This window comes from Paroedura picta, chromosome 10 (assembly GCF_049243985.1).
Source record: "Paroedura picta isolate Pp20150507F chromosome 10, Ppicta_v3.0, whole genome shotgun sequence".
NCBI lineage: Eukaryota > Metazoa > Chordata > Lepidosauria > Squamata > Gekkonidae > Paroedura > Paroedura picta.
In genome coordinates this window covers 47,482,201-47,494,731 of record NC_135378.1, presented here as the reverse complement: position 1 = coordinate 47,494,731, position 12,531 = coordinate 47,482,201, and the positions used below count along the sequence as shown (strand labels likewise).

The 12,531-nt window shown below is 41.0% G+C and overlaps 1 long non-coding RNA gene across 1 annotated transcript in view; it reads left to right on the top strand.

The window, feature by feature from the left end:
- Positions 1–6,575, top strand: part of LOC143819730 (uncharacterized) — a 135,558-nt gene extending 128,983 nt beyond the window's left edge. The window contains exon 4 of the long non-coding RNA XR_013225068.1: positions 6,510–6,575. This is a non-coding gene — a long non-coding RNA (uncharacterized LOC143819730). The remainder of the gene's footprint in view (positions 1–6,509) is intronic.
- Positions 6,576–12,531: the final 5,956 nt, after the last annotated feature.

Below are 12,531 nucleotides of genomic sequence, written 5' to 3'. Positions count from 1 at the left end.
GCCACTCCAGCTCACACCCCTGAACAAGCTGTGCAAGAGGGTGGGTATAGATATTAAATAATATTGGGAAGAGAATCATGCCCCTTGGTACCCCATCAGGGAGTAGATAGCAGCACATTTTCTCTTTCCTGACATCTACTCTCTGTTCCTGTCCTTGGAGAAAAGAGGCCAGCCACTATAAGGCCAAACCCCATATCCCCATGTGGGAAAAGGAAGAGCGTCAGAATAGGGAAAGGGCTGTGGGGGCTACTAAGAACCACATAGAGCTTCATAGATGATGAAGGTTGCCTTTCAGGTCCCCTCAAAACCATTCATGTCCAAGCCAAACATCATACAAAATAATTTAAATTGCCTTGTTTTTCCTTTTCTGTGTCAGTGGTAGTGTACCTCCTTCATATTCAGAAGCTTTCCAATACATGGCATCTTAGGTAGCCATAGCTGGGAAAGACATTTTTTTTGCCTGGGACCTTGGATAACAGGTCCACACTAAATTAACTACTACTACTCTGAACTAAATAGACCAATGATCTGATTGTGTATAATGCAGACTAATTTGTTTATTTCAGTCTGATTAATTTTAATAGAAATATTTTACTGTTCAGACCTTTCCCACTGGAAATGGGTTTAAATAATGATCAACTTTGGAGAGATCATGTCCATGTAATGAAAAAAAATAGACAACATTTGTACTTTTTAGGGAATGGTCAAAAAACTCTTCTATAAACTTCATATTTTTGCCCACCAAGCACTGCAACAAACTAAAAGGCAAATGGCACGGCCAGGACTCACCAGGCCACGTGTTGAGGTGGTGCAAGGGTGGCTGCAAGGCAGGTACGATGGCATGCCTAAAGAGACTAACATGCCCCACTGCAAGGCAGCTGCTAAATTTACAGCATTGTTCACACAGAGTTTTGTTCTGATTGGTTGTCAAGCCTTTTATTTGACATACCGTTGGCACTGATTTCATCATTGTTTTTTTCCCATTGGAATGCAAAGACTCGGCTATAAAAAGCAGAGTTAGTTCTCCTACAAAGAGATAACACCCGAACTGAGATGTTCTAAGTTCAATGTTATTGTTTCACATCTCAGTATAAATGAAAGCATGTAAAGTGTTTATTCTTATGGGTTTTTTTCTTGACAAAAATTGAGCTGGAGTCTACATCTTAGATTTATGCTTACTTTCTGCCTTGTTTTGGAAAATTTGCCAGTAACTGGCTGAATAAATCTTCAAACTATTAACAAGAAATAAGGATAAGATTTTAAAAATATTAGACGTATTCCAAGGTGTGTCTTTTGTCCCAGAGTTTTCTGCCAAGTTTAACTGGGCATATAAACTAGGAAATACATATTTTAATTGTACTTTTCAGGCATATGCTTGGGTCTGTTCACACAGGGCAGTGGGATGATCAAATGGCTAAAGCTGGAAGGGAAAAGCAGGAGGTGGCCAGTGAAGAGGGAAGTGAGCTATAAAAGCATATGTCATATTAAGCATGCAGTTATGACATGAGGGCAGCAGGCTGGGAAATCTGCTCTGCATGAAGAACAGAAGTACACAGCTATTCTATGCAATGTATTCCTTTGGATCCTAAAGTCACCATCATCATTGCATTTTAAGTTAGAACGTAATGTGTTCCTGTAGTCAAGAAAAATATGAGCCACAGGGGAAGAGCAGAAAAAAAAATTCAAAAGAAGCATCTGATGATCATGGATTAATTCTGTGGGACGCCTTCATAACAAGTAGTCCAATCTTTTGCATGTTTATTCAAAAATAGTCAGCCTAAGTGGTTTCAAACACAAATAGATTTGCTCTCAAAACATTTCCCTAAACATTCTCTCTTGTGGATTTTGATGGCAAGTATTTTCCAGATACCCAACAATACCTGCATTTTGACAACCAGTGATATATTTATCATTGGTATTTTGCATTTCACATTTGATGTTTTCCAAAATATCCATATTGACATGTAATGGTACTTAACATTGAAACATTGGTGGCTGACACACTATGGCATATCACAGTGGCTTCCATGGTTAATACCTCCAAGCCGTGTTTTGTGTTATGGAATAGATGGTAAAGGAACTGAAGTTCACAAGCCCCATCCCTTGACTTTCCTCAATTTCCATCCTTACCTCACTGGTCCTAATAAATACTGTCAGAGTATTCCTAGAATCCTGGGGTTATTGAGCATGATTTATGAGAACATATACACCACAGTCAGTTCAAGCCTATTGTTCCCTGTGGTGATAGTGTTCTTTTAGAGCTTCCTGACATCACAGATACAAGGGAAGTTTTCAAACCAGTTAGTAAGGCCATTTCCACTTGCCTGGGAAGCTCCCTCAGCAAGTGGTTATAGCAGTCTCTGTGATACCAAAGGGTCTTTGGATGTGGCAGGAAATGCTGTTCTTGATTGGCTTCCTTTTCATGATCCAAATCCACAGCCTGAGCTGGAAGATTTATCTTGCCATCACTCCAGGGCTAAAATGATGAAGAACAAATGAGTCTGCCCTTCTACTTCTTTCAAAGGATAGATGTGTAGAGATAACTCTCTGATAAATTATTGAGAATTACTCTGACTGATAATTCAGTTATGGAAATATGCTATGTTCTTACCATGATCTACAGCAGATCTTATGCAAAAAATCCGATTTTTTTCTGGTTGGTTGTTTGCTTTGTACTGCCCAAGAATGGGACTAAATCAAGGTAAAACATAGATTACTTTTTTTCAGTATCCACAGGAATATCTCCCTGATAAATTTCAAGAAAGATGGAAGGAAGGACTATATAATGGTGACATGTATTAACTCCCATGGAGGGCAAAGTGGCTGTGTTCCTGAGGTGTTAAAAGAAATAACATCTCAAGCTGCAATTACTTTTTGCAATGGAAAGAACACCATACAGGTTTTGAACTATAACATGCCATAAAAAACATTATATTGCTGCAGTTGGGAAAATAAATAATGCATGTCACCATACAGCATGGAATGCTGCCGAGATGAATGGATTCAAGCATTGTGCTTGCCTTTTGCTAAATGCTTATTCTCCTCATTCTGACAACTTTTCCTTTGCCTGTAGCATTTTTCTCTAGAACTAATCTTTCATTCCCTTGGGGGGGCAGAGATTTAAATCTTATCCTAGATGTAAAAGGGGAGTAGGGGATTGCTAGGAAAGGAGGGATTGCTAGAAAACAGCAACGATGTTATAAAAGTGGGGCTGGTGTGCTATGGAAGTGGTCTTTTAATTTACAAATTCCCTTTCATAAATGGCCTACTACTCAGTCATGAAATGTGCTTGTATAAGCAGATGGAGAAAGAAACTCATAACCTCTCTCCCACACAAATGTTTTTAATTTGATTTGAACTGTCAACAAAGGTCTACAGTCTACATATGAACTGTTAGGGTCAGGTTAAAGGATTCAGTGGTCCACTGTTAAGCTACTAGCCACTTTGCTTCCTTGCTAGAGAGATGAAAGCGTTATCCACTATTTTTCCATCTCCAGAATACATATAACTGAAGACTACAGTGACGATTACACTGTCATGCATAAACTGGGCGGCAGCCTCTCACCTTCAAAATCCCTGCTGTTTGTCCATCTAGAGACTGAAGGGCCTTATAGAATCCATTCTATGGAAAAGTCTGAGTCATGTGCTTCTGTACTTGGCCCCAACCAAGGCTTTGCTTTTTAAAATATTGATCATCATATGAATTAAGATAGACGCAAAGCTGAAATGACTCCAGGACTCACTTTTTGAACCTAATATTGACATTTATAGTCTGCACCTCTTGAGGCAGTCATCTTAGGATGGCTTACAATATAAACAATAAATCCATTAAAACACAGACATACATTTAAAAGTACTAAAAGCTAACAATGCAGTGTCACAGCTGAATCACTGTCTGGCCTGTCTGTAAAGGAGGGATGTGGGTGGAGAACTCCAGGCCAGTAGGGGAGGTCCATATGATGTTCTGGTCCTTCCGTGCATACTGGCCTCAACCGTATGCCTGGCAGAAGATCTCCATCTCACAGGTCCTGCAGAACGGTGCTTGTACTGCAAGCAAGCAGTCTATGAGCTGCTCTTTATTGGATTGTGTCTCTCTAGGTTTACCAGTGGGAATTTTTGCTTGTCACACAGCTTCAAATAAAAGATCTAAGCATATGAAGCCAGTAAGTATTTTTTCATTTCTGTTGAATCAAGTTGATCCTCTGAGAAGTCAAACAATACTTGTTTATCATGATTCTGTTTTAAAGAAATTTCAGATGACATGTGATGGAAGAGATTTCAAAACATCAAATAGATTAGGGCCTGTCACATTAGCATGCACCAGGGACAATTCCAATACAGCTGTGTCATTGCTCAGTATTTGCTGCACTATAACAGGGCCACAATATGGGGAAGTGCATGATAACCAGTAGATCCCTTAAGGGTACCAGAGGCATGTGTCTCTAGAGAAGTGTCATTGTTATTGCCTAAGTGCTGACAGATGTGAATGTGTCTATTCACAGTCTAGCTCTTTATAGGAATGCATGCACTGTTCAAACATTTGGTAAATATGCAGAGAGTTCAGTTTTCTGGGCAATCTGGAATAGCTTTGCTGTATAATAAAAAGCTAAGGCCTACATGAGTGGAGAGTTGGGACCAATAGGGAGGTGACACAGCCTGCCCTCCCCTGCCTGGCCAGGGGCAATCTGGTGACATCACTGCCAGTCTGCCCCTGACCACTGCAGGGAGAGGAGGGCTGCTGAGAGGGGTGAGAACGAAGGCTTGGATAGGCTGTGCCAGCCCTTTTCACCCCAGTGTTCTTCTAAATGGCAACATATATATATATATATATATATATATATATATATATATATATATATATATATATATATATATATATATATATATATATATATATATATATATATATATATATATATATATATATATATATATATATATACTACAGTAGAGCCCGCTGTTAAAAAAAATACAGGGGGCCCTAGGGGGCGGTTTGCCTCCTCCCCATGTAGCAAAACGCTACATGTATTTCGTCAGTACTGGTGCTTTGAAAATGCTCCCCAGGCCCCGGGGAAGGCGATCCGCAGGTCCAGGAGCCGCGGATCGCCTTCCCTGGGGCCTGGGGAGCGTTTTTCGGTGGGGCTTGAGGATGGAAAACGCTCCCCAGGCCCCGAGGAGGGCACTGGGCGGCTCTGCGAGCCGGCCAGCGGGCTCCCTGGTGTCTGGTGAGCCGTTGTTGGGGCGGGGGCCAGGGAGCCTACCTTCGTTCTCGGCGGCCAGCAAAGTAATGGCCGCCGTCGAGTGAAGGAAAGCTCTGGTGGGGGGTGGGGTGGGTTGGGAGGCGCTTCGCACCTCCTAATTGGTTGTTGGCTGGGCAGGCAGTTTGGGGGTGGACTGACAAGTGGAGGGGCCAATCCACTTTTCAGTAAGGGAAAGGGGCCTATCGGTACCCTTCCTCATCCCGGGGCCCTTATGGCTTTATTTATTCGGGGCCCTTATGGCTTTATTTATTCCGCTCCCCGAGGAATGGTTAAAGATATTTACTAACTCACTAAAATTAGCTGTATATTAAAGCTGAGAGAAATGCATTTCTGGAGGACGATATGAGATCATGTTTTGGCATTTTCCCCTGCCCTTTTGTACTGGGACACACACACACACACACAAAAAAAACCCTCTGGGAGAAGAGTATTTTAATATGGGCAAACAGCATGTGTGTACCATCACCGATGCCCTCATTCATATTGGGGGCACTGCTGTTGCTGCTTCTAGTCAAATTACATGTCAGAAAAGTCAGTCATGGACTTGTCAAAATTGGGCCATGAAAGCAACATGAGTTATGGATATTATAGTTGTGCTCATTAGGCACATGAAGTTTGCCACAAAGAGTTTAGACATAATGTTGACGAAGGCAATGTTAGAGGGGTGCATATACGGTAACTTTACAAGGATAGCCCATTACTTAATGCATTCATCCATGCAGATGATCAACAAACAGTGTGGTACTTTTGCATCTTTTCCCAGTACAAGTAATGTATGTTTCTACCTGAATTGTTTGAATTAATTTTCTTTCTTATAATCCCATCCATTATTCTGACATGTTTCATAGAAAGATCCAATTCTTGATTGCTGTTGCATACGAAAGAAAGATTATTTTTGCTATCTATACCTTTGCCCACTCCTACCTTCATGTGTATCAGAGGCAATTTAAGTGTCATTGCTTGAGAAAGATTTCCAGGAACGTGTTCTAATGAGGTTCTTTGGTGGTATGTCAATGTGATGGATATGTCCTTCTGTTAATAATATGTTTCTTTTAGACACCGAAAGCCATTTTGGCTGGATTCTGTTGTTCTGTTCACCTATCTTCCATAAAACAATGTTGCAGAAGCTATGGAAATACAGATTTCTTTTTCTAGATCAACACTAATTGAAGCCTCCAAATTTTAAGACTGATTAAAACTTGGGGGTTTGCTGATTCTTTAACCATGTTCTGTTATTTGTCATCACAGATCAGCATGGAGGAGAGAATACTGATGAATCATCTGAATTAGTGGCAGATGCTCTTGATTTAAAAAGGTACTCTGTGAAGAACAGAAGCAGGATATTTGCTTAGAGATGTATACTTTGAGTTTTCAGATTTTGGCGTGAGACTGGTACTCATTCAGTTTGTCCAGTTGCAGACAAATGAACGTTTTTAGCATTCATCTCATATGCTGAGTAAGTGTAAGGCATGGCCAATAAATAGTGCAGATCACTTTTTTATTGCTTGTTTGTTGCAGACTTTATTGATTCTTATATTTTATTGCCTTGCATATCCAAGGATAACATTAACAAATTACAAAGGAGAAATGTAAAGGGAAAAAAAGAACATATCATTTGGCTTGAGAGTCTGAATTCTTTAGCATACATTTGCATAGGTAATTAGTCAGTATGAAACATGTAAAATGGAAAGGCAGATGAAAATGCTGCTGCCTAAAAGAAAGCCTTCCATTTTCCCTCTGCAGAAGCAGTTATGAACAAAACATCTGTATTGGTAGAGTTTAACTATGCAAACAGGAGCAAAAAACAGGATGTGGAAAATAATATTGTGAAGGGAAACAACTTTGTGTAAAAAGAGAGAAGGGAGAGAGAGAGTCCTAACAATCCTAACTGTTCTGCTGTGCACTCATTTTATCTGTTGTGGTGACAAGCAGTGAGGAAGTATACTTGACAGAGCAGGAAGTATCCAATGATCCCATCCGAATACTGGCCAAGAATATTTGGGGAAACAAATCAGGAACTTCCTGATCTAAATATGCTAATTACACACCTCCTCTAATGCTCCCTATAGGACATTCTTCATATATGCCAGGTAGTGGGAAGCTAAGGAGCAGACTGAAGTTTTTGTGTTAGCAGTTCCAGTGAAAGGTGTAAGAAATGGGAAGGAAATGTGTTAACTGCCCTTCTTACACAGTGGCCAGCTTTTGGAAGTGCCTTTGTTTCATAAACAATATTTTTTAACGTAAAACTGATTCTCCAATTCAAGACGTAATAAATATATAAGCTTTAATCATTATCTCCAAAACCATTCTTTCCCTTTGCAGAAAAAACAAAGGAGGACGATACTTCTCAATATTCGTATGGTTTAGCTCACGGGTGATTAGCCTGGTGGTGGAAAATGCCATAATGTTTCCGTTTTTAATAAGGGTTTCCAAGGCAAGATATAAACAGAGGTGGTTACCCTCGACTTCATTGGTGGTTTCTCATCCAAGTACTAGCCAGACAGACTTCTGAGATCTGATACAACTGAGCTAGCCTGGATCATACAGATCATGCCTGCGACCTCCAGGTGATGCTATGGTTAGCCTACAGAGAATTTGAAGTACTTTCAGACTTTTCAGGTACACTTGAAGATTTCTATCAGTTGTAAAGAGTTCTGTGAGATCCTGGGTTCTAGACATCCTCTATTTCAGTTTCTTTTCCCTATGAGATTCCTTCAGTTCCCTCTCATATACCATAACATTAAATATGGGAAAAAATAATTTCACTATGACTATTTACGCACTGGAGGTTTCATGCTGGGCTGCAGGCTGGAGTTTTAGTTGTGGCAGGTTGCCCCACCTCTTCCTGCACCCACATGGGGGAGCATTCGGCCCAGTGCACCTCATCCTATTTGTGCTCCTGCATGGGAGCTGGGGCAGTGAAGTTCCCAGTGCGTAAACAGTCTATGTAAGGAACCTTCTGTGCTATAGTGTTCCAGTGATTCCGCCCCTGCCCCACTGGAAAGAATGGCAGTATTTTCCAGTTTGTTCCCTCTAGACCATAGATCATAATGAAGCAAGATAAGCATGGTCTTGATTTCTTTCCTCAGATTATGATGTTATATTTACTTACCTATAAGTAGACACAGCACAGTGGATTGGAAGCTTTGTGGCTCATGGTTTTACAAAAAGATGAATACATAATAGCCAGATGTCGAGTAAAGATTCGTTAATCTCTGCCAGGTCATTGCCTGACTGATGGTAGGAACCCTGCATGACTCATTAATGCTGTTAATAAACTATAATGTATTATCTTTGTTATCTGAGCGCATCCCATTTTGGTCTGCCTTTCCACCTTGCCGATAATGTCGGCTCTGACATTGTTCCTCATTCAGATGTCACTTTGCATTCTGCTCTTTGGCTCTGACTTGATTTATAATTAAAACAAATGCCATTAAGATCAAGGGATTTATTGATTTCAGCGTCAAATAGTTCACATGAAGTAATTCATTTCATTGATTGTGGTGCCCTTAATGTATTTGTTTTGCTTCTGTGTGAATGCTGCTGACTTTTGCTTTAGAAGTTTTTTAAAAATTTGAACATTTGAAGTATGTTGTCATATACTACCTATATAATTCCCCCCTCCAAGTATATTTGAAAACATTTTGTAACCCAACATGCCTCTCTTTAATATAATTTTTCATCTAGACCAAATGTGAAGGATTATTTGTACCATTATATATCCTTGATAATCTGGTGAGAGTTGTGGCTGATGCAGCATTTTTAATCTGAGGCCCAGGATAATTGAAAAGGAAATTCATTTAGAAAATAAAAATCTCCATATCTGATTAGCAGGTTGTATTTCAAAGAAACACAGTTTTTAAATCATTATGTAATTATTAAATCATACAGATCAAACTGAGTTTCATTCTCTTTGGCCCTGTGGTCATTTTAGCCCAAAACTGATATCCCTCACCCCATTGTGGCTTGGTCTGAGTAAGGACATTCATATTTCCTTGCCTTTGCCTCAGCACAATAGGATCTACTTTGAATGAGCAACATTAAATATGCCTCTTTGCTATTGGTATCATCTATGGTCACAGGACGTATCACTTCTGGGATATGAACTTTTGTACAGGCAACCAATCCATCTGAAAGAAAATAAACCAAAACTGTAACTCTCTGCACAGCAATTGATCCACAGCAACTACCAAAGGAGTGGTTGCAATGTTGAGGGGGGAAAGCATGGTTAGTGTTATACAAATCACAACCATTTATATATTACAACCTCCATTCACTTTCAGCCAGAGAATGCTGGTTCAAATGAGAGCCAATACCACAGAAGAAGGACTTGACAACTGGAGAAGGACTGAACCAGACAAGGAGAAAAAAAGAAAGGCTTGATCCAATAATCAGAAAAGGAGAATTCAACCCAACCCAACAACTGGAGGAGGACCCAGGATCAAGGGACAGTGTTTCCTAAAACAATAAGCTTGTGCAATGCAGAAGTTTGACTTGGCGGTTTTATCATATCCTGGCTTTGCATGCAGGGAAGAGTGGAGAAGGATGGAATCCATGGCTTGAATTTAAGATATGCCTTTAAAGGTCAATAGAAGATGTGAACTTTTCCTTCAGTTCTGCTTTGTCTGTTGTTCTAAAACAAATAAATGTTGATCTCAAATATTAATAGGACATAATTCAAGCTTGAATTTATCAGGATAGTGGTGTGAGCACTAGGCACTTCCTGCTATGCAAGAGGGTTCCCTAATTGATCTTGTGCTGCTTCCTGCTGCAATGCCTAACACTACATTCCATGTATTTTCTGGAGAATCCTCTGACCTTCAAGAAAAGGGGATACGGAGTTAAAATGGGAAGTGGAGAACAAAAAAGCCTCCTTCTATTCCTGGAGGTAAGGAAGGAATGGGCCTACTCTAATTCAAAGTTATTTTCTCAGCAACGTTCTCCAGGCAAAGAGAAAAAGTATGAGGACTGCATGACAATATTGTCTGAATGAGCAAAGAGTGTACATTAAGGTATACGTGTGTTCACTGGAATTAATGTGCAGCCTCAGAATGGCAAGGCTTTAATGGCTTTGATTCTACAGAGAACACTGTCAGAGTACAAACACTTTTAAAAACTTAATTTCCTGCTTTAGGGGTATCTACTGTCACCAGAGCATCATTTCTCCAAGAAAGAAGTTCAGTTTGGAGAAGAGAAAATCATTTTTTTCTCTTTTTCAATAGAAGACACAGTTCTGAATGTATTTTTCCCCTGCCTCTTATTTTTCAATAGTGCACTTGACAAACTCTTCTTTCCCAGGCTTTTGTTAGTGACAAGCAGGCATATCCTATTCCAGGGAACATAAAAATATTCTTACCATTAGTACACTTGTGGCAGATCAATGAAAATATGTCAAGATGGTAGCGCAGCCTCATCAAATGGCGACGTTGCTCTAGCAGGACAAGTGAGGGGTCAAACCGCCATTCAGGCTTCTACATCAAGTTACCAAGTCAACACAGGACCTCCAGGGCTGATTGTTTGACATACATCCACATTTTAGTTTGCCATCCTTTTGTTCCATTTGCATTTTATTTATTTCCCGTTTTAGCATACAAGAGACACTGATAACAAAAAGAGGAGGGGGGGAAACTAAGGCAAAAAGCAATCATAGTGAGAATGATATTTTCTTCCCTTGCTTAGAATTTCAGTGGTACCAGAACCATTACTATTTGGTGATTAATTTCTATAAAGTGGGCTGGATCCCACAAAGCAGAACCCTTAAACTATTTTTGAGTGGCCTTTAGACACAGCATTTTGGACTGCAGTTGGAAAAGGTTACATGGGGAAATTAAACTTTTGCAGATTGAAATGCTTCCATCCACAGACATCAATGGATATTTGGGATGAGATCTAAGCAAATTAGTAATTAAATGTATATATAGCTTCATGCCTAATGTAATGTTTGGGTAAGGTTCTTGTCAAATTTAAGTATTATGTAACTTGAAACTAAATTGTTCTGTGTAACTGAAATGTTCTAATAAATACACCTTTATTTTTTTAACCTGCCCTTCTGATGAGGCTCAGGGTGGGTAACATCTGTAATTGCTTGGTGAGCGGTATCATATTTGTTTAAGGGCCTGGGGGGCAGAGAGTGGGCAGAGCTGGTCCGGGTAAGGCCCAATCAGAAGGTGCAAAGCACCTACCGATTGGGCCCTCACCAGGACAGGACAGAGTTCTAGCCAGTCGCCCCCCCCCCCATAGGGAGTGCAGGCCCTTCCTCACCGGCACCCCAAAAACAGGACCACCGGTGAGGAAGGGAGGCCGCCAGCCATGTCTTCCCCACGGCATGCCAAGCACACCCGCCGCCTTTTGGTGGGCTGTGGGGAAGGCGCGGACTTGCCAGGGGGGAGGGGGATGAGGATGGCCGGGGGGAGGGGGGGAAAGGAGGCCTTCCCTCGGACCCAGAAACATTCCTGCACCTTCAAAGAGACCCTGGGTGTGCTTCTGGGCAGAGTCTGCACTTACTTTCTTTATTCCATTGTTAATCCTGTTGAATTCAAATCGCTTTGAACTCGATTCTTCCTCTCCCCCCCATTGAAAGAGGAAAGTCTTCTGCACATGGTTAAGGTAGTTCAGAAGTGGGGGGGGGGGAGCCAAGCCTCTTTCTTTCCTTTCTTGAATGGGGAGTGGAGAGGAACCAGGCAGGGAGCCTCTTTCTTTTCTTGGAGGAGTGGGGGAGAGGATCGAAAAAGGCAGAGGAGGGAGGAAAAATCCAGGACTGACAGAAGTTGAGAGAAATTAGGGGCTTCTCCTTTAAGGCAAGCGTGTCACATGACCAGGGGTAGCCTATCAGAGGTTCTCTACCACAGAGCTTTCTTTCCCAATCCGGAGCTTTCTTTTCCAATCCGGATATTGAGGATTAAAAGCAGTCTGAGATATCGCACAATAAAGGTAGGGTCACTCCAGATCAATGCTTCTTGCTCCAGAAGGAAATTTTAAATTGCCCAAAATCCAAACGGAAATCGCATTCTGTGTAGAGGGCAGGGACTGAATCGATCTGGGGTTGGAATAAAAGCTCCGTGCAGTTTACACCCTGGTCCCAGGGGGAAGGCCACACCGCAGACAGGGGGGAGGGGGGAAAGGAGGTATACATTTTAGTGTATATCTTCCCCCCAATAGAGAAATTATCTCCCTATAGGAAAATTGTCATATGAGAAGTGTCTCGTTCTTCATTGCATGTGTTGACAATATTCAGCTTGTCTAGTTAGAATTAGAAGCAGAATTGGTAGTA